The sequence below is a fragment of the Plectrocnemia conspersa genome, unplaced genomic scaffold (assembly GCF_051122295.1).
Source record: "Plectrocnemia conspersa isolate PC_06_02 unplaced genomic scaffold, ASM5112229v1 ptg000012l, whole genome shotgun sequence".
Lineage (NCBI taxonomy): Eukaryota > Metazoa > Arthropoda > Insecta > Trichoptera > Polycentropodidae > Plectrocnemia > Plectrocnemia conspersa.
In genome coordinates, this window is record NW_028277176.1 from 24,427,394 (window position 1) to 24,455,205 (window position 27,812).

At 28.0% G+C, this 27,812-nt stretch overlaps 1 protein-coding gene across 1 annotated transcript in view; it reads right to left on the bottom strand.

Annotated features, from left to right (window-relative positions):
* Positions 1–27,812, bottom strand: part of LOC148228680 (uncharacterized) — a 68,464-nt gene that overhangs the window by 26,238 nt on the left and 14,414 nt on the right. Inside the window, exon 2 of the mRNA XM_088200372.1 lies at positions 19,487–19,531. The gene's annotated coding sequence lies outside the window, so the exon portion shown is untranslated. The remainder of the gene's footprint in view (positions 1–19,486; positions 19,532–27,812) is intronic.

The following is a 27,812-nucleotide window of genomic DNA, read 5'->3' on the forward strand; positions in this document are numbered from 1 at the left end:
TGATTCTAGTGTTTTATTTTTAAAACACATTAGTACTATATTTCAAAATATATATTTTATTAAAAATTAGCCAATTAGTGAAAATATAGAAGATGTTCAAAGTCTGCCATATTTTTTTGCCACCCAACGCGCACAATTTACAATAATATAATATTTCGGTTATCGTTTCATAAAGAGTTGTTTAATTTTGAACACAAAGTGGGTACTAGTTTTTAAAAATATATTTAATAATAAATTAACACATGATTAAAAATATTCAGTATGTTAAAAATCTGACACCTTTTGTCAACTGTTTCCTTGTAAATCTATCGTTAAACGCTTATAAAAATGAGTTCATCAGTGACTACAGATAGCCTCATAATCCATTATTCATCATATTTTACCATAAACAGTAAAAATATTGACGATGAATTTCAGCATCAGTTTCTCCATTCACACAGAAAAAACGGATGTGGCACGGGTCAAACAAATTGTAAAATAACAGGTCTATATTTTTTACATATTGAATATTTAATATTACATTTTTTCCATTTAAAATTATTCATACGTATAGATGTAGAATATATAAAAAAACTCAAGGCACAAATTATAAAATAGCAAACCAAAACGGATAACATTTAGGGCGGAAATTGGATAGAGATAAAGGTTATTCATCAAAAAACATAAAATATTAGGCAGCGCAGCGAAAAATTTTCGCTTTAATTAGATTTTAATTTGTAAAACTGCCGCGCAGCACTTTGAATGTTTATTTACAAATTAATCTTGAAAATATGCGTTTTTTTAATCTATTTCTAAAATCAGAACTTGATTCAATCTTATCAAAGATATTTTACTTATGTGCTGTTCCCTTGATTTGAATTTTAAAAATATTTTTGAAATTTAAAATTTTTACTCCTTCGAATTATTTTTTAAAACAAACTAATAATACGCACTGCCCGTAGAAAATATGGACCTTAAAAAGCCTATGTAAAATATCATTGTTTTACATTTAACATAAATTAAAAATAACATATTATAATAGTTTAATTTTGATCTTTCGTATGTCTTTGGATTTGTTAAAATATGGTTTCTATTATGCCAATGATGTATAATGTAAAAATATTTTCTCCACAAAAGCAGTTAATCAATTGACTTAGTAACTAATAGAAAACAATGAAGAATTACCCCTAAATCAACACAAAAAAATCCGAGAATTCCAGCAAGAGATACCGGAAATATTTTATTTCTTTACGATTTTGAGAATTAATGCGTTTTTTTGCACGCTACTGTATATATAGAAGAATTACATAATTTTCTTAAAACACACAGTCAAATAGGCTACTTGTGAAAATAAAATATAAATTAAAAATATTTTATTAAAATGAAAGTTTTTTTCTTACGAAATTTATCTTCCGAAACACACCTCCAAATCTTTTCTCAATTCATACATCTGTTATTACGTAACGGCCTTGAACTTGTTAGGCGCTTGTTGCGTCTTGTCTGCCATTTTTTGCAGCTAAAATCTCTCGATGCTCGACTACTCATACACGTGTAAGGACAATTAGTCTTACAGAGCTCGTTTAAAAATTAGCATAGCTCTTACGTTAAATTCAGTCTTGCCATTCATGAAATGGTTTCTACCAAATATCGGATATGAGGATTAGCACGTAGCCGCCGTACCGGAAACGCTGGACGTGTACGCGCGTCCAAGGACCACTACAGCACATTTCTTACTCAGGTAATCGGTTTCTGTTTCTGGACAATCGGGCAACGATATGCACGCGGGATCAATTTCGGTCAAATCCAATATTAGAACTACCGACCGCACAGACGCAGGCGATTGATACACGCGGTCAGATTTTTAAGAATCCTCGATCGTCTTGAAGGCTTTTAATTACGACAAAATGCCGCAGTGCCTTATAGGGGACTCGGCCACGGCCGGACGACGTGTGCAGTTTCGTCCACGTAGTGGTATTTTAATAAGACGTATTGAGACGAAAGACGGCCGTAATGCGAAAAAGCCGAACCTTGAAAATTGCAGCGTTTCCATGCGATCGAAACGCGCGATAGGGCATACGCAATTCGAGCTATGCGCGTGTATCGATGGCGATGCGGGAGATAGCGAGTTTTGATTGACACTAGCAGCATTTTTGCAATTGTATCGAAACGATATAAAAGTCGAATATGGCACAGGCATTCTTGGTTAATTTTAATTAACATTTTTAACGATATTAAAACCGGAGCGAGAGTCTCGCTATTTGTTACAATGCGATTGTAAATGTCGAAGGCTTCGTTCTTAACAAGTCAATGTCGCGAAAGCTATGAATCACTATTTTTTTATTAATCGATAAATTTCTTATAAATTAAACTGGATATGGAATTTATGGCAATACATAGTTTAATGTCATATAAACGCATAAGCGGATCTAGATTTGAAGTTCGACATTGAACTTTCTAATTTCTTTGCAATGGTAATATGACGTCCGAATATTGCAACAAAAAATAAATGTTCCTATGTATACATACATATACTATATTCCAAAATAACTCTTAATTATATAAGCTCTATTTTTATGCAATTACAAAAGTAAAATAAGTTTTTTCCATTATTTTAAAAATAATAATTAGAAACACAATAATTAAAAAAATCAGAAATAAAAAAAATGTCTATTGAAGATGACAATTACTAGAGGTAATAATGTCCCACAAAGAGTTGAAGAATTTGCTCATATTATAATTACATAAAAATATTATAAGTTATTTTTTGAGATTTTATTAACCAAGATAATGGGGAATTATTTGGTTAAGATTAAATAAGTTAAGACGGCTTAATTATCTCGGTTTGTAATCACTAAAAAAAATTCTCCAAAGAAAATATATCAGTGATTCCTAAGAACCAGATTCATTTACTGCAAAATATAAGCGAAATGATAAAATTAACTAAAAATATTGTAAATAATGTATCGTATATACGAGAGATTAAAAATATTAAATAAAGTACAGCAATATTTTTCTTATAAAAAAAAATACTAAAAATTAAATCAGAGTATCAGTTATATATTTTATAACAACAATATTATTTTGTAAGTTAATTAAAATTTTTAAACAACTCTACTAACAATGTTTGCTTTGTTGCACCAAATATTGTCAATGAGAAGAAACAACTTCTTCGAAATACTGCCGTAAAAATTCTGTATTAAGAATCGTTTTTGATTCAAATTAATATGTTTCAATTGTGAACATATAAACTATCTGTGTTGTAATATTAAAACAAAGATATTAATGCATTTTTATTTATACATATTTAAAGATTCCAAACTGAATATTCGAATATTCCAAAATCAAATATATTCGCCAGTATTTTTAACTATTTGTATTGAAATATTACAGATTTTTTATTTCTAAGAACTCCAAAAACAGACTAACTCTAAAAACACATTTTTGTACTATTAATTGAGTCTTTATATATTACAACAATTTGTGGACACTTTTTCCTTTCTATTTACTGTATTACCTATAGCCTAATTGTATCACAGCCATAATAAAAAAAAACACTTTATGATTGCCAAAATCACTCATATTTCAGATTTAATATTGTGCACTTGTGAACTTTCTCAATGGCTGGTATTAAATTTTTATATTTTTTAAATAAATACAAATAATGTTAAATTTTAAATCGGTTGAAATTAATTTATTATAATAATAACAAAATAATTCATTATAATAATAATACTTTGAGTAGGTATAATTAAAATTAAACTACGTACTGATTTAAAGTTTGAAACATTTAATGCTTTTTCTTCTAAAAATAAAAAAAAATAATCTAGATATTTTTATTATTCTTTGTAACATATTATTGTGTGTATTAACATGCATTCATTAATAAAATAAGTAAATATATACTATATATTAACATATTTATGTATGCAATGTAATACATAATTATTTTAATAATGATATTGATATCATAACAGTCTACTGTTATCTTTTCTATTTTGTTAGAAAGGCTCTAATTTACATTACCTAAAATATTGTAAACTAATTAATAATAATATATTATTATTTTTCAATCAATTTATACAATAAAAGGTTAATTTACAAAAAAAATTCACATTCAGTAATATATAATACTTATATCGAAAAAAAAACAGAGCTAATTGTCACTGTAAATGTGAATCAGAATAGTGCAAGTGACTTTTTGGCAATTTCACATAAGGTGACTTAAAAGCATGTGTTTCATAATATGATTTTTCTACTAAATATTTATTTAAATTTACTATACAATTAGATATTATTATAGTATATTGTTACTCAAATTATATTTGTATATAAAGTATATTAAATCATTCGTGAAACTGCGCAATATATTTGTTTTATTAAGCTGTGTTCAACGTCATAAATTGCTGCAATTACTGCAGCGTTAATGTTCTTTTTATTTAGACTGCTAATGCTATAAACCAAATTGATTAAACCGTTCTACGATATGTATAATTTACCGTCTAAGAGTATTTCTGAATTGTAATACAAACCTAATAAGGAATTAAATAAAAAAATCGATAAATAATTATATGATGCTCCTGAAATTTTAATAGTAGTGCAATATTACCAACACCACATTATTACCGAAGAATACCGTAAACTTGCAACGCAGCGGAATTGCCTCGTCACGATGACCAAATGAAACCGTACAAAACGTAATCTACGTTCGAAAATGACATGTGTGTATATTATGAATGCAAAAAAATCGACCCGATTTGATGACACAACGGTCGTTCGTAGCAAAATGCGTACACACAGCATCCGGACACGGAAAGCGGAAAGTAGAACAAGAGTGAAAGTATAGATGCGAGTCGCGCGATCGACGATGACGTCACGTCTTGGTTATTCTTGCACCATCCTGCCTTCTTCGCGACGTCCTTGCAAGGACAGACGATCGGTCAGCGAGTGCCAAAGTTCGCGAAGAGAGGAATTTAGAAAATTTCCGCGGCTCCACCAGGACAGACATGACGCATCAATAACGGAGACAGACATTGCGCAAGGTTGCAATTTCAATATCAAAGTTTTTCGTGACCTCAAAAATTAACTTGAGCGTCTGTATTAAGGTACAATGTTCAACATCTATTACAAGAGTATACATATGTATTAATTAAGAAGCCAAATGTTGCATTTATGATACAGGTCTATTTAAATAACTTCAGAAGAAGAACAAGTTAGTTTGTTCGAAGAATTAATGGAAGAAAAAATTAAATTTATTTACAATAAATCTTATAATACAAAAAAAAATATGTTGGACATTGAAGGTTATGTTATGCATGTCATTCATAAAAAAACATTTTAATTAAAATATTTTTTTGACACCAATCCCCAAAATACATACTTTACTATAGTTTAAACCTAATATATTGTCAATTTTTAATGATTCTATATTTACAATAAAATTTATATAATGCTTAAAAAAACATATGTAAAGTTGTGATGGTTTTAATTTATTTAAAAATAAATTAATTTAATTCTTTAATTGAACTAAAATATATGTATGTCACAGTTTTCATAAATTTAAGAACGCTTCATAGCAAAGCGAAGCCTTCGTCTGAGCGGTGACTTAATATATAATATTAAATTGTACAAGGCTTTTTTTACTATGTCCTAATGATAATATGTTTACAATAAAACACAAAAAAACTTGTTTAACCACTTAATAATGATTCTGTGAGACACCGTAAGTGAGATATTTATTATTTTTGCCGGTGATCGAATTTGCATGACTGAGGTTAGTATACAACATACAACGTATGATTCATTTATATTTTTTGTCATATTCTAATGTTATAATACCAAAACAATACATAAAATGTATAGAATGGACTGAATCCGTAGGATGTATTTTATAAAAATAAAATTATTACGACACACTCAACGACAATTTATGGTGGCAAAATCTACGGAAAATCCTCTCCGAAGAGAAAATTCTCAGATTCATAAAAATAATACACCCTCAATGACGCCCACGCGAGCATCCCACTGATTTTTCTTCGGTACATTAGGTACACGCGGTGGGCGGAAATCAGTGACGAATTACAAACATGACACATCGCAGAGATTCCGAACGTAGGAATACCTTTGTAAACAAAAACGCGGATTGAATAATACAAACGTCTTGTATTAATTTTGTTTTTGCCACGATACCTTTCGATTCTACTTTTTCTGTCATCCGTCACGTGGAAGCGTTTGAGCTGTTTTGATTCATCGTCGAACCACGCGAATCGTCGGCATATAACATAGGTGAATCACTTCCCATGTCGTTACACTTATTCACGTGTTACGTGTTTATGACGAAATTCGTAACATTCCGTAATTGTGCGCAAAAATAATACATGACCGCGAATTATTATTTGATACATTCAAGACAATGCACATTGCTTTCGGTAAACGAGTTTTTACCATTGAAAGCAACACATGATGTTAAGAGCAATACACAAGGAAGAAAATGCAACGAATTCTCAAAAATCACACATTTGACTAAAAATAGTAATTATGTTATACGACGTGTGAGTATACTCTAATCTTAAACTTAAACAAGCGTATTTATATAATTTATGATACATATCACTCATGCTTTAACAAGCTCAGCTGTATATTTACTTATAAATTTTCTAAAAAATAGGTGGACAAAAAAGCAACGGACAGACTTAAAAGTTATTGTCTCATAAATTGATCATAAATTAATATAGCTCAATTTTTAGCAACGAATAATTTAAACCCTGTTTACTGTAATTTTATGTAAAATAACGTTAAAATATATGTAAAATTTTATGATCCTAATAATTTGAAATGAGCTTTTACTATGAGGTTTTAATTTTGTCCATAAAAAGTCCACCATTTTTCAAATAGTAATTTGACTTTAAATAATATGTCAGCATAGGATTAAGCTTTTTATAAAATCATGAGCCTTTAGGAAAAATTATTATTTTTTAATCAAAAATATTACCAATAATCATTTTATATAAAGTCATTACAACCATCGTGACGTTGGAGTAATGGTTAAAAACCGTTGTTGAAGTAGAAATGCATTTTCGTTTGAAGAGATTGAAATTATTATTTTTAATATACATTTAAATATTCTATCATTAAATAATATCTATTTTTTTTATAACTTTATAAAACTACTTTGCATATGCTAAAAAAATCTAACATCTTCATCCTTATAAAATCGTCTCAAGAAAACTCTATTGTCACCGTTACTATCTCTAAAAAAATTGTAATTCCACAATTTGTCCAGTAATCAGAAAATAAAGTTTACGCTGATGGTTTGATTTGATTCAGACAAAAATTTTTTTTTATGAAACTAGGCATTTTATTTCTAGACATCTAGACATGTCCATATCAATACTTATTAAAATCGGGTTACAGATAAATGCGATTATTTAATGATTTTGCAGTAAGATTTTTTATGGTTATCTATTTATTTGTATATTTAACGGTTTACAATGACATTAATATTATTTTAAATTTTTTGCATATACTTTGGCTCATTAAAAATAATATTTTGTACACCATCAAGGTTCTGAAATAGCACATCGAATGACTAGAGCTAAGAAAATCAAAATGCACAACTTCAAACTCAATCTTTACTCGACTTTCTTTCAGATAAACGTAAATCGACGCCAATTAAAAATCGCCGTGGACCCCCGCGCGCGATCGCATCAAAAGCCGCCATCTCCGCATAACGGTCGACCGCGCCACGCAACTATGCGAAAAATGAAAAGCACGAAATTTTCTTCGGCTGCTTCGCAAAAAAGTCACATCGGCCGCAATTCGGTAATGGGGGAAATTACCGTTGGCCGGACGGGAACCGCATCGGAGAGAGCCTCGATGACAGTTCTCGATGGCACATAATAATCGTCACATGCCGTCTTTTCGCATGGGCCGGCCGGCGGATGTTTCGGCAGAGAGCGGCTGTAAATCAGAACTTGCCATTTGCCTCCGAGAGGAGCGAGCGAGAGGGAAAAAGCCGAGACCCTCTTTTTTTGGTGCCCCCTTTTACAGTTTGGCGGTGGCATTTCTGAACGCTCAATTGCCTCCGAGGTGGAATAACTTCGGTCGGTCACGGCCAGACCTCCCCTGGGTGGGCGGGCATCCTTTTGGTATCGGCCGACGGAAGGTTTTGCACAAAACAGCATGGCCGACGCACGCGAATTTGGACACTGACTGAAAACACGCACCGAACACAACTACCATCTGCATACATTTTGACTGCCTTCGAATTTTTTTCTCCAATTAATGCAATTAACATTAAAAAGTAGAAAAAAATATCACAAGCTTAAACCTTTTAATATTTTCTCAATGAATCAATATTTTTATATATTTTTTTCGATATTTTACTTAAAAATAACAATTTATATATATGAAAAAAATACAAGATTGGCAAATCTAAAGTGCAAAAAAATATTTTGTGATACACAGGCAGATTGCCTTAATATGATATATATACCTATATAGCTACAAATGCTGACTTTAACCAACACGATAAACGAGTGGTATAAGTCTGTGATTAATACCTGAAAGACTTCGGTTTAACTTTTATATAGACGCTATTATTTTTCAATTTCCATCAAATAGTGATTATTATATAATTAATATTCAGATCATCACATAAATAGTTTTTATAGATTTACCTTATAATAATTAATTGAAATCGAGCTAAGTCGTGCGTATTAAGAAATAAAATATGATATATTGAGCTACTTCAATTCATAGAGAAAAACATATATGCATATTTTTTTTTGCGCAAAAATCACTTGAAAACCCATCAATGCGCTAGTTTTAATATGAAAAAAAGTACGGGCCTCTTAATGTTTGATATAGAAAAAGCTTTTGACACAGTATGTCATATGAGATTGATTCATAAACTATATAAATACAATGCTCCTGATTATCTAATACAATAAATACGCTTATAACTGAAAAGTAGACGCTATATTGTTTCACTAAATAATAAGCACTCGATACCGCGTACAATTCCTCTGAGAAATTTGTTCATTTTCTATTTATCTTGTATAAGAGCAATATCCCTTTTACCTACATATATATGCTGACGATACAGCTTTTTTAATAAGTGACAATCAATCGCGAATAAATTATAAACATCTTTTGAAAACTAAAATTAAATTATGAGAGATGAAAAATTAAAAACTATTTTAAAAAAACGTAGATAAACTCTGCCGGATTTCATTTGAAAGAGACGGATTTTTTTAACCCTTATAAATTTTCATTTAAATGCTCATTTGCCCCAAATTTAGATTTAAAATAATTGCGCAATGTTAGTAAAATCTACCACAATCGATTTATGATTTTTATATAAAACAGATTTTGAGCAAAAGATATCGTAAAAATATTTTCTATTTCCTTGTTGATAAATAAACACATTTCATATACATAGATTTTACAATCACACATTTTTCAAATTTTGACTTTTAATTAAAATGAGTTATTTATAGATTCCAGACACGAAGGCTTTAAATATGTCAAAAATCCCCCCCCCCCTAATATTTGTAACGGAATGAGATCAAACAATATTATTTAATTTTGCAGCATTTTTTAATGATAATAATAATAAGTAAAAGCGCCACTTTAGTCAATTTATTACAATAAAATGGTTATGTTTATTAAGTTTAGCAGTATAAATAGTATTTCTAACTGTTTATTTGGAATTAAAAAAAAAATCATATAGAATTTTTGGTAAAAATATTTTAAAATATAAATTTAAAATAAAACTTCTTGATGTACTATAAGCAATTATTATCAGATTAAAAAAATAGGTATGACTTTGAATTTAAATTATTTAAATAATAACAAAATTGTAGATGACGAATAAAAAGAAATCGTTTTTTAAAAATAAAATTAAAGAAAATCTTATATTGCAATTTTTTGTTATAAAAGGTACATGCGGAAAGAAATTATTGATTTGCGCAATACGTATTTTAATTAAATTTGTAGCATAAAATAAAAATAAAATTCACCTATTCAGTAAAATTAATATATGTCATCAAATAATAATTTTAAGCATGATTGAACAAAATTAAAGATGCTAAATTAAACATAAATAATATTAAAATAATCGACAGAAAAAATAGAATTTTATGTTTGAGCTAAAAATTTTTATAATTAAATATGTAAAATTAAAAAATGTTAAGTATATACATACGTATTTTGAGTTTACTGATTTTTAATGCCATTAAACTGTCGATAAAGTAACATTAAATATAAAATGAGAGAGAATTTTTTTATATATATATTTTTGCTATTGGATGCAATTCTAAAAATGGGTTAAAATTTGAAATTTAATTTTTTTATATTGAATTGCAATATTATATTAAAACATTGCATGATTCATGAGCAGATTATCTCCCGTGCAACAAGAACACCCATTATCAGAGCTCTAAAGTATAATATTACAGCGTTTTTAAACGCAAAAATTTTGCACTGCGAAAGAGCGACAGGATATAAAAGAAATATATAGTTCTGTGTCTAAATTTTATTCGCAACTTCTACCGTATTTTTTATATTTAAAACATCTATACAAAAACACATTTCGTTAAAAGTAAAAATTAACAAATATGTAAAAATTATCATGGGAAAAATATTTTTTCTACAAAGAAAGGTCTACATATATTTCACAATGCATTAAAAAATGTACATAAACACCTAAATTAATTTAATCTGCCTTTGTTTCTAAGCTTATGAAGTTTTCAAAATTTAAGATTGGAATTTTAAATCTATTTATATATTTTTTCAGTATTAATGTAATACAATCAATAAATTGATATTGTAAAATAATTAAAATATGATATTTTTGCAATCATTTAAAATATTATTTTTGCTGCATTAAATATCCCGTATAATTTTATTTAATATATTTCATCGCACAGGAAAATTCTGAGCAATAATGTAACATCGTTACGTATATTGTATAACATAGCGCTAACAACGTAGTTATATATAGAGGACAAGGCCCTTTGCTTAAGGAAAATACTCCTCCATAATATATAATAATAATTATTATTTATATTATCAAACATTACACGTTGCACTTGTTACTATAGATCACATAGAGATATTATAATTCAACATACGATCATATTCACCGCAATATCCTGCCCGCAAAGATGGAAAGCAATTATTATACGTCTATAGATGAGGCAAAAAGCAATTTTCACTTCTACGAATACAGGAACCGATAGAAGGAAAATTTGACTGTGAGAAAGCTCAACCGCATGTTAAACACAATATTCGATAATGTTCATAAAACCGCAAAACTAGATCTTGTTTATGGAACATTAGTACTAATTTTATCAACCGGCATTGAATATAAACATACAAAAGGATTATATAATACTTAAAAATTAGATTTTTTTTATAAAAAAATATAGTTCAACTCACTTAAACTGTTTGATGAAACCGACAGATTCATGAAACTCGAAACACTCTTTAAAATTGTTAAAAAATAAAAAGTACAATAAAATTAACATTTTACGTTAACAAAACGAACACTAGTAGTTTATATAAACAAATAAACAAATAAACAAAAGAAAATATTTGATTAAGAAAATATATTGAAAAATATTATTTCTTTCTTTAATACAAATATAATTATTTTTATGATAAATACTAATATCAAAATCAATCTTATAACTATTGATCTTTTACGACAGGATGTGAGAACAATCGGTCCGTCATTTGGTCGATCCTTCTCGAGGCAATCGCAATCGGAACAAAACTGAAAAGCAGTTGTGAGAGACCAAAGAGTACATTTAGTACATTTTTTTAATCCTGGGAAAAATATTGGAGCTTTGAGTTATTGTTAAAAAGTCGATTAAATGCAGCAATATTAACATGCGGACATGCCTCTGGGTTTTAATTTAAATGCGTTTAGCTCTCTTGAAGTTTTTATTTTAACATTCTAGTCTGTATGATACATATTTAATTCTTTACTATATTTAAAATATCTTGAAATTAGATCATAAATAATCACATATAATTCTTAGTTACAAACTTTTTTAAATTTGTATTTTAAATCATTAATCGAATTGGTTCATTCGTTTTGTGGTGCTTTATTATAACTATTTTCCTCAGTTTAATTTTTAAACTGCTAGAGCATTTTTTTCGCAAGACTCTAGAAATAATATTATGTCAAAATAAAATTATTTATTTAGATAAAACTACTGTAAAAAACTATAAAATAAAAATAAATTATTATAAAAAAAATAGTAACTAAAATATACTGTAAATAAATAGTAGCAGATGCAATAATTTTTATTGCTGGTGCATTACTAACGGTTTGTGTGACTAATAAACGTGCGTAATTGAAACATTAAAACAACAAATTGATTTAATACATACGTATCGATAAATCACTTAATTTGTAAAACAATCATCAAGATTTTTTTTATCAATAGAAAAAACTCGTTTTATAGAATTTTTATTAATAATATACAGGCAAATGTCACGGGTGATTTAAAAAGCAGTAATTTAGTCCTTCGAGAATCGTTGAACTGTTAATTGCACACGGTTTTAATTGCAGTTAAAAAAACTACACCACTCTGGTGTATTAAACAGACTAACACATTTGCTAAATTGGTATGACATGCAGGCATACATTTAACGATGCTTTTGGTTATAAATATTATTACACTAATAAAACCCAAATACATTCACTGTAAAAAATATAAGATTTTTTGCTTTGGTATAAATCGGTATTATTGAATAAAAAAGCGAGTCTGTATGTAGTTATAAAGTAAAAAACTGATATTTAAATTAATTAAATCTTCAATATATATATGTATATACGTTAACCTATTATGTAATATATTATTAATATAATAATAAGTTATTAAATTAAATTAAATATTTGTGTCCAATAATTTCGTATCATATAGGTACCATTGTATTAAAATAAAATTTATAAATAAATTAAATTTATGTTCATTATATTGATATATGCTTTCTTGCTAATAAAATTATTACAATGGACACGATAAGCATTTTATAAAGAGTACATTAAAAATATTAAATGTTGCTATTTGCAGCATTTTTTTTTTGCATTGCCAAAAAAAGTCTTAATCATTCTAAATCAAGTTTTCACGCATTAATAAAAATATATAAATTTAATTAAAATATATTTTTAGTGGGACGATCCTTTTTTTTCGGGCTTATTAATTGGATTAATTTTTACTGTTTTTCAGATAATGGTAAATATGTAGTGAAATGGATTTTTTTTCAACTTGTTGTCTTTATCAACAAAATGTTTTCTTATTCTTCAATTTTTTACATAACTAGTATAAAAAAAACAGAGAGCTTACTACGTATATTGCCTGATTCTTTATTACTTATTTGTTAATTTAACGAATCACGTGTGTGTTATTTTTATGCGTTTTATAAGTAAGCAAATTTTTTGTCAACGTCTCATCATTTTTCAAATAATATTGGTTATATTGTTTTCGAGTTTTAGCGGTTGTATTTTTATTTTAGAGTTATTTTATTATTTTCAGGATTTTAAAAAAAATGTACGTAAATTTACAAACAAAATGTTTTAATTACAGTGCCTTAATTTTCAAACATTGATTTTTTTTATTTAATATATTCAATGATCGATTGGGTTACAATAATTGTATTAAGAACGAGCGTCTTGATTTTAACCTCATATAAGTCTTACACATGGTCTGCTTTTTGGAACACAATACTGCACTCCATATTTTTGATCACTTGATATTTTCGTAAGCGTTTTATAAAGAGAAAATTAAGACGCTTATACTACTTTTTTAAACGACATTATTAGTAGCAGTTTAGTGTTTTTTTTATTAAGCTTAAAATTCACGGCATTATTTTGGCAGGACTAAAATTTATTATGGTTATTTTAAAAATATGTAATCTCTAGCACGTAACGCAGAAGTGTTTTAAAATAAATAATTTTTTTTATTTGGTACATATTTCCAAAAAACTTACACTGTATTAAAACAATATTACGTATTTATAATATTTCTACTAGTATTTTTTTTTTAAATAAATAGAACACCTATATATAAGTTAATGTAAATAAAGTGGAAATTAATTTATTTATAATAATTTTATTTATTTTAAACTTACAGTAAATATTTATGAAGTGCTTACAAATATTTTATGTTTTATTTCATAAAAACATAAAATATGAGATGCGTGATAATTTTTTTTATTTTACAAATACAGTATAGTTTTTAATTAGGATTTACTTTAAATGCATAATTTAATTTAAAACAAAAAAATATTACCCAAAACAATCGTAGATGCATTTCAAAAAATTACTATAATCACTACACTATATCTATTGAAAAATAAATAACAAGTATATACCAGTAGTCCAAATTATATATACAAAAAATATTAACTTAATCCTAAAATTGTGACTCTAATTTAAATTCTCGAAATTATTTTCCAGTTAAATTAGACATATGAGCTTTATGAGCTTTAAGCTTTGAAATGTTTTTTTTTTGCAAATGAGATATTATATTGTAAAGTGGCGTAGTTCTATTTTTTTTTAATTTAAGATATTTTTAGGTTTCGCATTTTACAATATTTAAAAAGAATGATTTTGCTTTTTCGAAATTTTATACATATACAATTATAAATAGTAATAACAATTTTCAACCAAGTCAAATTAAAATTGTGTTTTTGCAACTGAAAATTAACTTACGCCACTTTTTTTATAATGAAATATAAAAAAACATACAAAGCGACAATTTAAATTTAAATATATTATTAAGTGAAGTGTCCTTTTTTAAGTGTATTAACAAAATATAAAAAAAATAAAAAAAATACATATAAAATAGTTTTTTTTTAATAAATACTATTTTTAAGATTATAAAAACACTAAGCTTGTGTATTAAAACGATTCGTTATGTAATTCATAATATTTATTTATCCTTCGTTTTTATTCAATGTCTTAAAATATTTCTCGTATATATGAGTTAAATACTATAGCAAACTAATCATATCGTTGTATTTATCTTTTATTATCCGTCATGAATTTCTATAAAGCGGTAATAACAAAAAAAAATCAAAATAATTTGCCCTTAAATCTAATACTTTAAACTGTGCATTTTTTTCTATTGACGTTAGCAAATTTTTAATGTAATCATTTGTATTTATTTTGCTCATGATTTTTGCTGATTTCAATGATTTTATTAAAACAAAACCTAACGTTGCATTTTATATAAAATAAATTTATTTGGTTGTAGACAATTTATCATTATTTTATAACTAAATTCCCCTGAACTCTATGTTTATGTTTTACTAAATATTTTTTTAAAACAATAGATTAAAATCTTGTTTTACATACATCGAACATGTTGACATCATATACCCACTACAAATCTGTTTTCGCACGCTGCACGATTTATGGTATTTATTCGTTTGTAGCTGTCACTAATAAAATGCGAATTCTTTCATTTAACAATCAACATCAAAAGGCCGACGTGGCTAGTTTTTGGCGATTTGGTTGCATGTCGAGCAACGAACGCAACAAAAGTGATTCCCTGTCCGTTTCCGAATTCCTAGACTGAGATTGGCCGAGCCAACCAGCAACATAAATGGGGCAAAGCGTCTAGACACCCATGGTACGTATGCGAGATTGATTAATGATCAGCATCACGCCATAACCCCGATCATCCACGGCTTGCTGCTCGTGATCGAGCAGTGCCATTCGCATCTTCTTACCGTGCCTTATTTCCATAATGCTTCTCTCGTCGGGTTCAACATTTTTTAAACAATCCTCATTATATCGCGCGTGTGTGTGCGAGAATAACGAAATGGTGTCAGGGTTGCTTTTATTTCTAATTTATTTTCTTTATTATAATTTATATCGATGTGTATATGTAAATAGAATATTATTTTATACCACTTACTGATTATAAGGTACTCAAATAAATAGTTTTATCTAAAGCAATTTCATTCTATAAAATAAGTTATATTAAATAATCTCAAAAGAAATCAAACATTTGTGTTTTTATATTATACAAGAGGATATCACCACATTTTTATTGATGTTTAAGAGTAGCTTAACAATAAATAAATAATTATTGATTTTAGCATTATTTATTAAAATAAATAAACTGATATTATTGATTTATATTTACATAATATAAAATTACAAAAAATATATATATTTTTTTATAATAGATAGTCTACATATAATATATGTTACAGTGTATTGAAGCAGCTCATTATTATAGAGTTTTCTATATCTAATATGTAAAATCTAGCTCGATTTAATTATTTATTACGATTATCATCCGTGAGATTAGGTAAATCCAGGTAAACATAATCTGTGACGACCGATCAGAATTATAATGAAATAATAATCAATAATTTCGTTATCCCAGACATAATAGTAATTGAAAAACAGCAACAGTCATTTGCGATTAAAAACCAGGTCTTTCAGGTCAATATGTCAATATAGTCAACGACTTCTTTATCTGCTGGTATTTGTTTACAAACAGATGATATGTTACGCGTATTGTAAATTTATTGAAATTTTTTTTTAATAATTTTTACATTTATATATTTATTTATGCCCCAATTAGTTAAAATCATAATCAACTATGTAGCAATTCAACACAATTTAAGATCATTAGAGTTAAGATTATATTGTTGTGTATTATCATTAATTAGCATAATATATAATAAAATCAACCAAAGTTTACAATATAAAATAAAAATAAATATTTGGTCCTATTTTATAGTTTCATTTGAAACTACTTTATTAATTTTATTAAAATAGATACTTACACTTAAAAGCATAATATAAAGTCAAGTATAAATATAAGATAGAAATAGAGCTTTTATTGTTTTTAATGTAATTTACTTGTACTGCTAAAATATAAAAAATATATGATTAATTATTTGATTTTGGAGTTTGGACTATAATAGAAAATACATAATAGAGAAACTTGTTAAGCTGATATATAAAATCCATAATAAATCTTGCAAATATATTTTGAAATAATATTGGATTACTAATTTATTGCTATATGTTGTGTGGCACACATTCTTCAGTTAAGATATTTTATATTGTAAGTCTTTTCCATTAGTTCAATACGTTACAACTGGGTTAAATAAGTTATAATACTCCAAACTAAAGTCTGTTTTTCAATTATATTAATTATAAGCTATTATTACAGCTTTTGTACAACCTAATTAATTTTTAAAAACCATTTATAAATTATAATCGAAAAATTTGTTTATTAGATTTATCGAAAAATTTGTTTATTAGATTTATCGAAATATTTGTTTATTGAAAAAATATTTTGTGGCAAAAAAAATGTTGATAAAATATTTTTTTTAAATGCATGTGTCTACATTTCAATTAATAGATTTAAAGATCTAATCGGTAAATACACTGACCGTTTAATTATTCCTTCAATGTTCGCATAATATTATATTTCAAAAATGATCATATTGCGTATAAAAAATGTTGGTAACCACTGGCAGCGAATGAATGAAAAAAAGTGCACTATATATCGAGGCGCCGCCAAAGGAGTATTATATTACCATTATATGTGTTTGTGTGCTAGTCCGTCTCTTGCACACACGTTATCCGTTTAACGTTTTCATTTTATCAAATTATCACCTGAACACCGTGTCTATTACCTGATCTCGCACGACTGGCAATAAACCAACAAGGATCGGCGACGATAAAGAGCGATATACAAAAAAAGGATATTACTAAATACAAATCATTAAAACCGCAAACAAACACACCGCCTGTGTGTAGAAGTAGAGGTTCGTTCATTCATCGATCTCATATTTTTATCCCTAATCATAACAATCACAACCCATTCTCATACTTGTTAGCTTAACAGTCGGAAACCGTAAAGGAGCGTTGTTGAACACAAAAAACAACCACAAGGCGAGGCCCTCAAACTTTTTTACCGACGCCGACCACACACCCAACTTTGATTGACATGTCAATCAAGTATTTCTCTATTTTAAAATTCAATAAATATTTGTATATATTTTATTTCTTATTAAATATCTACAATCGCAGTGGCAGCATTTTTTATAGATTAGAGGATGTCGATGGATTATATTTGAGAAACGCTGTATTAAAAAAATTCCTTTACGGCTGAGACCGCACGCCGATCACAAAAAGGACGAGGTTAGTGTAAAAACTGCTCGTTTAAATTAGAACAAAAGGAAAAAAGGCGTTAGCACACATAAAAAGGTCTACACATATAAATAATTGACCCACAGCGATGATTATTAAAATTATGAAGTGGATTTTTTATGTGTCGGTTTAAAGCTGTTATATCGCGCTTGGTCTCACAGGTATATATATATATACATATATGCAGATCCGTATCTAAAATTGTAAATTGTGCAAAAACATTAGACTGAATAATAATAATAATTCCATTATTTTACATCAGTCTTTTAACAAGGCATATAAAGGCATTAAATAAACAAAAATATTGCTATACAGTGAAGCTTCGATTTACATACATAATTTGTTCCGCAATAAACGTTCTCGTATTTCAAAACACAAAACAATTTTCTCTATAATAAAAAATGGGAACTTAAGTTGATTAGTTCCAAAAACAAAAATATTAATATAAGTATATTTCTTAATATTTAAATTTATTATATATATTTATAATTCAATCGAAATCACTGATGTCTTTCACTAACAGCTCAATGGAATCTTTTTTTTTTTCTAGGAAGTGAAAATTGCTAACTATACTGTGCAAATTAGCTATTGTACGCGATGGACATCTATTAGTTCTTCTCCACCAACCCTTGCATACATTCCTCATTTATCCCATGTTCTTCTCTAATGTCACAATTAAAGCGTTCTTAACGAAAAAAAAATTTTTTTTAATTTATATTTTTTACTATTAAAAAACTATACTTAAAATTTTAAATAGATTTTGAGCCTAAATAACACAGTCTCCATCTTATTCTTGTATTTAAAAAATTTAAATCTGGTTCAACAATTTTGCCGTCCTCTAATTAAATAATTATTAAAGGAAACAATTTGTCATAGTCATAATAAAACAATCGATTGCGTACGATGACAAGGATCTGGGACACCCACTATTGTACGTGTCATATTTAGAAACCACAACAATAATAGAGACGTTAAACAGCAGAATGTGACCTGTCACAGGTACACATGTCCAACAAGATGTATCGTTGTCTGATCCTACTGGAATGTTGTGGCCGTCCACTCATTAAATGGATTGTAAAAAATCGGGTCGTTTTCGGTCGCCTAATAAAATTCACTGTGGTTTCCTTAAAGTACATATCTAAAAATGTAAAAAAATTGAAGGAAACGCCTTATTAGGGATAATATCCCTTCATCACTACTACGGAATGCGTAGACGATTACGCAAAAAGTTCGTTCACCGCATTTGAATGTTATTTTTTTAAAGTAAACGATTGTTCATCCTTAAAATAACTGCATAATTGCTGTACTCACCTCAGTCAGGTTTCCTTCTTGAGTTTACAGGAAAACCGCAAAAATCTGTAATTGAAAAATATATTAATAAATACATTATATTGTTATTATGTTTCAATATAAAGTGCCGATATTATTGAACAATTAACGTACATATTAATTGATACTGTGATATAAATTAATTATAATTTATATAATTTTCTTTTGTAAGTTTGTGTGGTTAGTTTTATCATAAATATATCAATGGCAAAGAGCAAAAAAACTATTTTCATTCCGAACAATATATTTTTTATTTGATTAAAGTCTAGATTTACAAAATATATTAGTAACACCGTAACTGAAAAACCAAAGGTCTTAGATAGATGTTTGGAACACTTCTATGCCTGTTAAATGATGGAGAAAGTAAGTGGTGATGGACCCTCTCTGGAAGAGGATAACAAAGCATTAAGGTGTCTTAAAAATGATAAGTCATCAGGTGCAAATAACTTTAATGCAGAGGTGCTAATAGGAGGTGCGGATAATTTTCTGCAACACGTACACAAATTTATTAAAAATATTTCGCAATTTTTTAAAATTTTTTACTATACCTTTAAATTAATATATTTTTGAAACATAACATTTGATATTTATTAAACCTAATAAAAATGTAACACTACTAAAGTAATTAAAGGTTACATTGTAATAATATTTATTATTTTGCCTCTAATTAATATTTTTTAAGATAGCATTGCATTCAATTGGCAAACAACGTATCTATAACAACTCATCAAACATTAAATAACAATTACGTGTTCGGTTAACGTGACGTAACATAGTAAAACCACAATATTCGACAATAATTGCTTATTTAGACGCCATTTATTATAATGCGATACAGCCGTTAATAACATTGTCCGTTAAACTCACGCGTGCCGAATGCGATTTGTTAATCGCTTTTAAAAACAGTAACTTAAACTGTTTGACGATTATTTTCAACTCGTCCATCGATTGACGTGAGATCATCGATAAACCAAAAGTCCATTTTAACCCATTAGTAATAATCGATTTTATACTATTTAAAGCCGCTTTATTATGCACTACTTGACTATTTTCGCTTGTGCTTTCATTTTGACACACACTGTATCTTCAAGTGTTTGCCGATTGTATTAGTGCGCTCAAACAAGTGAGTCATAATAAGAACACATGTAAGTTCATATCTACAGATTAAGTGAAAAGATTTATGAGGAAAGTCATTTTATTTATGATTTTTTTAATATTGATTACTAATGTTATTTAAATTTAATTCATATTTAAACATCCCATTCATAAGTCGGTATGTTGAATGAAATAGTAAAAAATAGGTATTTGCGTGATTTCCGAAGTAGCGATCGCCCAGATACAGAATTTTGTCGGATGACGTCACCGTTTAGATATTCTTTTAAATGAGCCTCCAAACAATGGAGATTACATATTTAGATTAGCTTCAAATGGCGCCGCTTTTTGTGCGGCCAGGATGCTCATCTGCTCAGAAGAACAACCTGAGACCGCAAAATTTTTCTGACTCAGTTTCTCGCTTCATGTTTCCTGGACTTGTATGCAATGCATCAGATTATTGTGTCAATTGCGGTGTATTTTTTATTGTTCAAAAATACGTCAGAGAATCGTGTAGAGGAAAAATTCACTTAAACCTACACGCTGTTTACTGATATATAACGATATAATCAAATATCTGTACTCTTTATAAATGAGAATATACTTTATAAATACGTAAAAATAGGTGTTTAATTTTTATATATAGTTGTATAAATTGTATTGAAAAAACAGCAATTAATATACAATACCTTTAAAAAATCCGACTTTTATGCAAATATTATTGCTAAAAAATCTAATATAACTAATAAATATCATACATTATAAAACGTATCTAATATTTCAGTAGAGCGCGTGAATATTTTCCCGTCTTGAGATGAATAAAACGTTAAATTGCTTGCTTCTCGAGTTGATATGTTACAGTTAAAGTGTTAAATTTCGATAAAGTATACAATGCCTAGGCAAAGTATTCACTAACTATGAGTTTAAGTTAAAGCTTACTATGCTTGCATATAAACACAACATTAAGCAGATCTAGCTTTAGAGGCTAAAGAACTATTGTTAAAAAGTATTAAAACATCATCCAAGTTACTGTTTTTTTATTGACGAAGTTAAGCTTCATTCCTTCAATATATGTCGAAATAAACTTATTTTTATGTATGTTTAAATTATTTATAATTGTTTTTTCACACAGATTAATAATTTCAATGAAATGTTTATTTTTAATATAAAAATAATATAAACAGCTCTAAATCTTTGCGCGCTATTTTATAGACTTTTTAGTTTGGTTATTGCTAAGATTTTTATTATATCTTGAAACCAAAATTGTATAGCATCACTTAACCTAATATAATATATTCAATTTAACATATTTAAGTGATTAATTTTGTTTTAATTTATATAAAACGTTGTTGCCACAATGCAAATTTTAAACACAATTCCGAATTCTTTCAAACGGCTCTCAAAAATTTCAGAAGAATTACATCTTCCTGATATGAAAACGATTGTATTTTTTTTACACTGAACTTCGATATAGAAGTTTCTTTCATATCACAAACTTGTCCATTGTTAGACTAAAGTAAGCACCCAAATTCATAAGATTATTTATTTGACTAAAGATCTCTTTATTTTTGTCATCTTAAAATTTAAAATCAATTACCTTATATCCGATTGAACCCTCGGAAATGTATTATACATTCTTTTTAGCCGATGGATTCTCGAATGAACGCACTATTTGTGATCGTTTTAATTGGCAAACCGTCTTCAGCAGCTAGTCGAGCGGCAATTTCATTGGGCGATTTTTTTTCACGAAATTTGATAGTAATTTCATTTTTTTCGCACTGTTTGAGCTTTCTGTTAATGATATTTTCGTTGATTCTTCGCTTTTCTTGTCAATGTAAATTTTATGCAATCTTTCAAGTGTTTTAATAATTCACTTATATTACGAAACTGCCTTGGACAAAAATAATCATTTTTAATTAAAAATAATAATAAAAATTATATTAAATGACATTTGAAAATAAGGTAAACAAATAGTAACCTTTTTAACTGTAATCCAAAATCTGTGAAGCACAGAACGTATCTGACTGAAAAAAGAAGATAAACTGATACTTCTAAAAACAAAATCAATATTTTCAGAAGATCATTCTTCTGAATTGTTCTAGGAATTACACGTGCATCATACTTTTCATAACATGGGATTCGAAATATTCCTTCTCTTGCAATTACTTTAGTTTTAAGTAATACTCGTATTTTACGAACACCATCAAATGACTTTATTGTTAATACAAAATAATCATTTGACCCAATAAATCATTAGCAGTATTTTTCAAAATATTTTTTGTAAATCTATATATGGAAGATTTTTTCTTTATAATCTGCCGAAGTCATCTTCAAGTGTCCACTTGCTACTTGCTTGTATACTAAGCGAGTATAAGTTATTTGGGTGTTTTCAACCATGCCAATTTTATTAAAAATATTAAACGTACAAAATATTAAATAAATTTAAAAAGTCTTAATTTTTGAAATACAGCGAAAAATCATAAAATTCCTGGAATAAATTTTCAGCTTGTCATAACACAGAATCTTTACTTGAAATGTATTTTAATCTATATATCTATTTATTCCGTACGTTAATTATCGCTTTAGGGTAGTTTTAATCAATCTCACTAATTTATCTGGAATGCCTAGTATTTTTATAACGTATAATAATTTTGGTATTAGCTACAGTATAATAAAAAATAAGAATATAAAATGAATCTTTGATGGTTACAGTTTCAGAAGAAAAAAAATGAAAAAGCTGTTAAAATTTTAGGGAAAATAATAGATAAGAAATACCAATATATTAAATTTAAATTCAAGTACATTTATTTAAAGATCTGGAACCAAGTGTCTTTAGTCTCTAAAGCAATATGTGCTAATTCAACAAAAATATACAAATTTAAGGATAACTTCGGATATTTTTTTATTAATCGAATATTTGATGTATTTCAGTAAACATGAAAAATAATATTATTTAGTTCTTTTGCAGCAGCTGATCCTTTTTATGTAATTTACAATGACTTTTTTGTACATTTTGGGTGGTATCTTGGCTATAACTTGGCCGATATTGGTTTTTAGGTGATCAAAGGTTCTGGATCTATCGGCGTAGACATAGCACTTAGCAAAACCCAACAAAAAATCCAACGATGTTAAATTAAATGATCTTCACAGCCAGCTGCTGTCACCTAAACGTGAAATATTGCGACCTAGGAACTTTTAACGAAAAACACTCAATGTTGGTCCCAGCATATTTTAATAGATTTATTTTGGATGACTTGCAATTTAGAAAAAAATAGTATTACTATTGTTACTCGACACCGGACAGGCGTATGTTATGATGAGTCTGAATAATTGTTCTGAATAATTACTTCGATAAAATATGCAATTCTGTAATCATCAATAAATGTTTCGATAAGTTGTGTAGAACGATACGCATATTATATAATAATCTACTGTGAAAAAATATACACAAATAAGGTAGAATAATAATTAGACGTAAAAGTAACACTTTATCAATAGTATGTTGTTGTTGTTATTATATAAATACTATTTTTAGATAATAAAAAATTCAAATACGGTTTTATCAATATTGATATTATATTATATTTGCACATGGGTTGGGTTCATAAAAAGTAAAGAATCGGACGTCAGCAAGATTAGAGTGTATTTGCAATGCGATTTCAAGTGACAAAAGTGCGTCATTTAAATACAGAATGCTCAAAAATATTATGATGATTCCCCTCAGTGATTGTTGTAAGTAAAAATATAATATTACTTCATCTGTAAATTCCACGTGTAAACGCCACGTGCATATTCAACGATTTATTATCCGTTCAGGTAATTTCTTGCACATATTATCGCAAATACACAATAAATTACTTCTGTATGCATATCGATGATTGTAATATTGCGCAATTGCCAATCGAGTCAGGTCATCAAACAAAAATATATGATTATCTTTCATCAGCTGATCGCGTAAAACCTGTTCAAGCCGGAAAAAACAGTTTTAAAACATTCCGGCAAAGAAAACAGTGTTGCAAATCTAAGAGACCGGTTCATAAAATTAATATGAGGTAAATGTAAACAAACAATTTAAATAGGTCATGAATGTCAAGATTTGCATTTCTTGACTCTATTAGATGATTCGAGCTAGGAAAGTTATGACAAGTAGTGAAATGGAACGTTCATCGCCTGATATTTGGATGATTCCACTTGTGTGCCAAAACAATATTGGAATGCTAGATCTGGCGCCATGCCGGAATTTTCCGGTGAAATTCACCGGATATACTTTTCGCACGTATACTCACTTTTAAGAAAAATACACAATTTTTGATCTCACGGTATTTTATTAAAAAAAAATTAATGTGCTGAATAATCAATTTCAGGAAACATCGAGTAAATATTTCTAATACAACCTATAGCTGTAGTAAAAACACAAGCTTTTTTAATGAGTCAGATAATCGAATCATTTGGGCAACAAAACACGTACATATGCATATCCGTAAAATATAATGAAAACTATCACATTCAATATGTATTACAGTTTATTGTAAATATTTTTTTAATATAAGATATGTAAGTTGCTATTGTAATAATTAAGTTAAAGCTTTCAGTCGCCCTTTAGCCGTTGATACTACCCGAGTACGTACTTTATTATATCTGTTGTTGCATATCCAGACATTCCGATATTTAAAAAAAAATGATCCGCGAAATTTACGATAGCAGAATTTTTACTAAATGAAAAGTTATACAAAATTGCATGATATATAAATTTCTTAAAAATAATTTACCGAGTACGGCCACTAAAAACATCCGTGAAGTGGTAAGTGATTCATTCGATATCTTTAAATGTCAAAGATGGTTTAAAAAAAAAACGAACGTAAAATTACGATATCAAAAACAGTCCTGGATATGGGAGACCAGCAAAGATAGACGATAATGTTCTTGCTGCAGAAATTCAATCAAATCTTATTCAAACTAAATCACCTTTTCTTGGACCCAAGATAGAAAATAAGTGTTGTACGATAACAATCGTCATAGAAGATAGTGTTAACCCAAAAGTTAAGTAGCAAAACGTACCTTAAAATAAGTTATTATCATTTTTAATAATTTATTTTATTGTGTATTTCCATTTCTAGTTTACATTGCTACAGGTAAGAATATTGTAAACAATAATTAAATTGTACATAACACACCGTCTAATGAAAATTCCATTCAACTTTCATTTTCCACTTCTATTATAGTTAATAAGATTGTTTCTTTCAATACAAATACTATTATAACGTAGGCATTAAAATATTATCAATGGCAAACGGATAATGATTTTTTTATTCATTGATGGGAAACTCCTACAACCTTTGTCGTTCATTAAGAACTCTCAAAATAAACAACATGAATGAAACTCATTTTTTTTATAATAAATATTTGATTTACTATAACGGAAGATTTTTTCTGAACACAGATCCTGGAAACGTTTCAAGTGCATTAATCATAACATCCTAGACGACCGTTAGTCACGATATAATTAATGTTTACTGGGCATATTCATAGTTAATCATATTAACCAATCAATTTATATGGGACGCTTCATCTCATAAGTAAGCCAATAAATTTCCACCGTGAACTACTAATGGAAAAGTTCTTGCGTCGACTTTGAACTCGTCTGGTAGTTAGTAGCGAATGAATCACTTATTTATACACCGCTTATTCTATATGAAAAATATTAAACGTTGATCACGATAAGAGAATGTATTCCACAGGAAAAGGATGTACAGTTCACTACGAACCATACTTAGAAACGTGCTTTGAACTTTACACCTAGGAAAGTTACCTATATATACTTCTACGTAATTTTATTAATCATGGTTGAATTTTGTATGAATCTTTCGATTTTAAAAAATTCTTTACGTCATTTGCGCGATAATTATGGCAAATAATTATTTGTAACTTATGTAAACGTATTGCGTGAAATATGTGGACTAGCAACCATAAATCCTATGACCTGGATTAAATCAAGGCGGATCGGTGGGATTACCCGGAATCCAAGTATGATGCAACGAAGAAATTAGATACAGATTTAGTATGCGCACAATACCAAAAAAGGTGTTTTTTTTAATATTCTTCAACTCGGCGCTAGCTTATTTCCAAATTTGGTTCAATGTAGGGTAAGAATTGGCGCCGGCGTCTAAGTTAAATATTTGTTTGTCAATTAACTTGCATTAGCCGTTAGTGCAAATTATTTATTACTAAAGATTTACTAATAAATATACAATAATCAATTAAATAATTATTGATACAAATACAAACTAATTCAAACTGCCATTTTAACATAGTAGACATGACTGAAATTTATTTATTATTAATATTTTTATTTCATATACTGACTTGGTCATAATAATAGGGCACCCCGATAAATGTGTTAAATCTTAAAAAATCTTTAAAATAAAAATAAACAATTTATCGAGGTTGTTTAAAGTGTTTATTTTAAGCTTATTTTTAATATTTAGTAGGCCCACTCTTAGCTTTAATTACAGCTACAATTATTTTTGGCATACTATCAACTATAGACTTGCAGGTGAATAGAGACAATTTTCTCCATTCCATCTGCAATTTTTCTCGCAGTTCAATTTTGGATTTGTAATCGTATTGGGCAACATTTTCTTTTAAATTTTCCAATAAATGCGTTAAACCATTTGATGCAAACTAACCCCTGCTTTTTTACAAAGTATGGCATGGAGGGTTTTCTTGCTGGAATCGGATGATAGCGTGGTCTGTGCTTTGAAATATTTTCCAGTAGGAAACCATTCAAGTGGATTCCAACATTAAAATATAAATGTCACTATTCTTACTACCCTCGCAAATGTACAGGTTTCCTACTCTTGGTGCTGCCATGCAACCACAGAACATAACGCTTCCGCCACAATATTTGACTATGGGTACTACGCAATCAGTAAGATATTCTTCTCCGACTCTTCGACTCACGTGTCCCATCAAATTTAAAACATGTTCAAAAATGTATGATTATTTAAAAAAAAATATTTTTTAAAACATTTTAAATAAATTAAGTTTTAATTTTTTTTTTTATATGAAGCAATTTTAGTTTAAAATTATCTTAAAGTTCATCGGACAAAATGACTTTCGCCCAATGGTGTTTTCGGCCCACTCTAACCTTCGAGTTTTATTTGTTTATAAAAGCCACGGTTAGTTTCAGGCTTTACAACCTCCGAGCTTCACATTG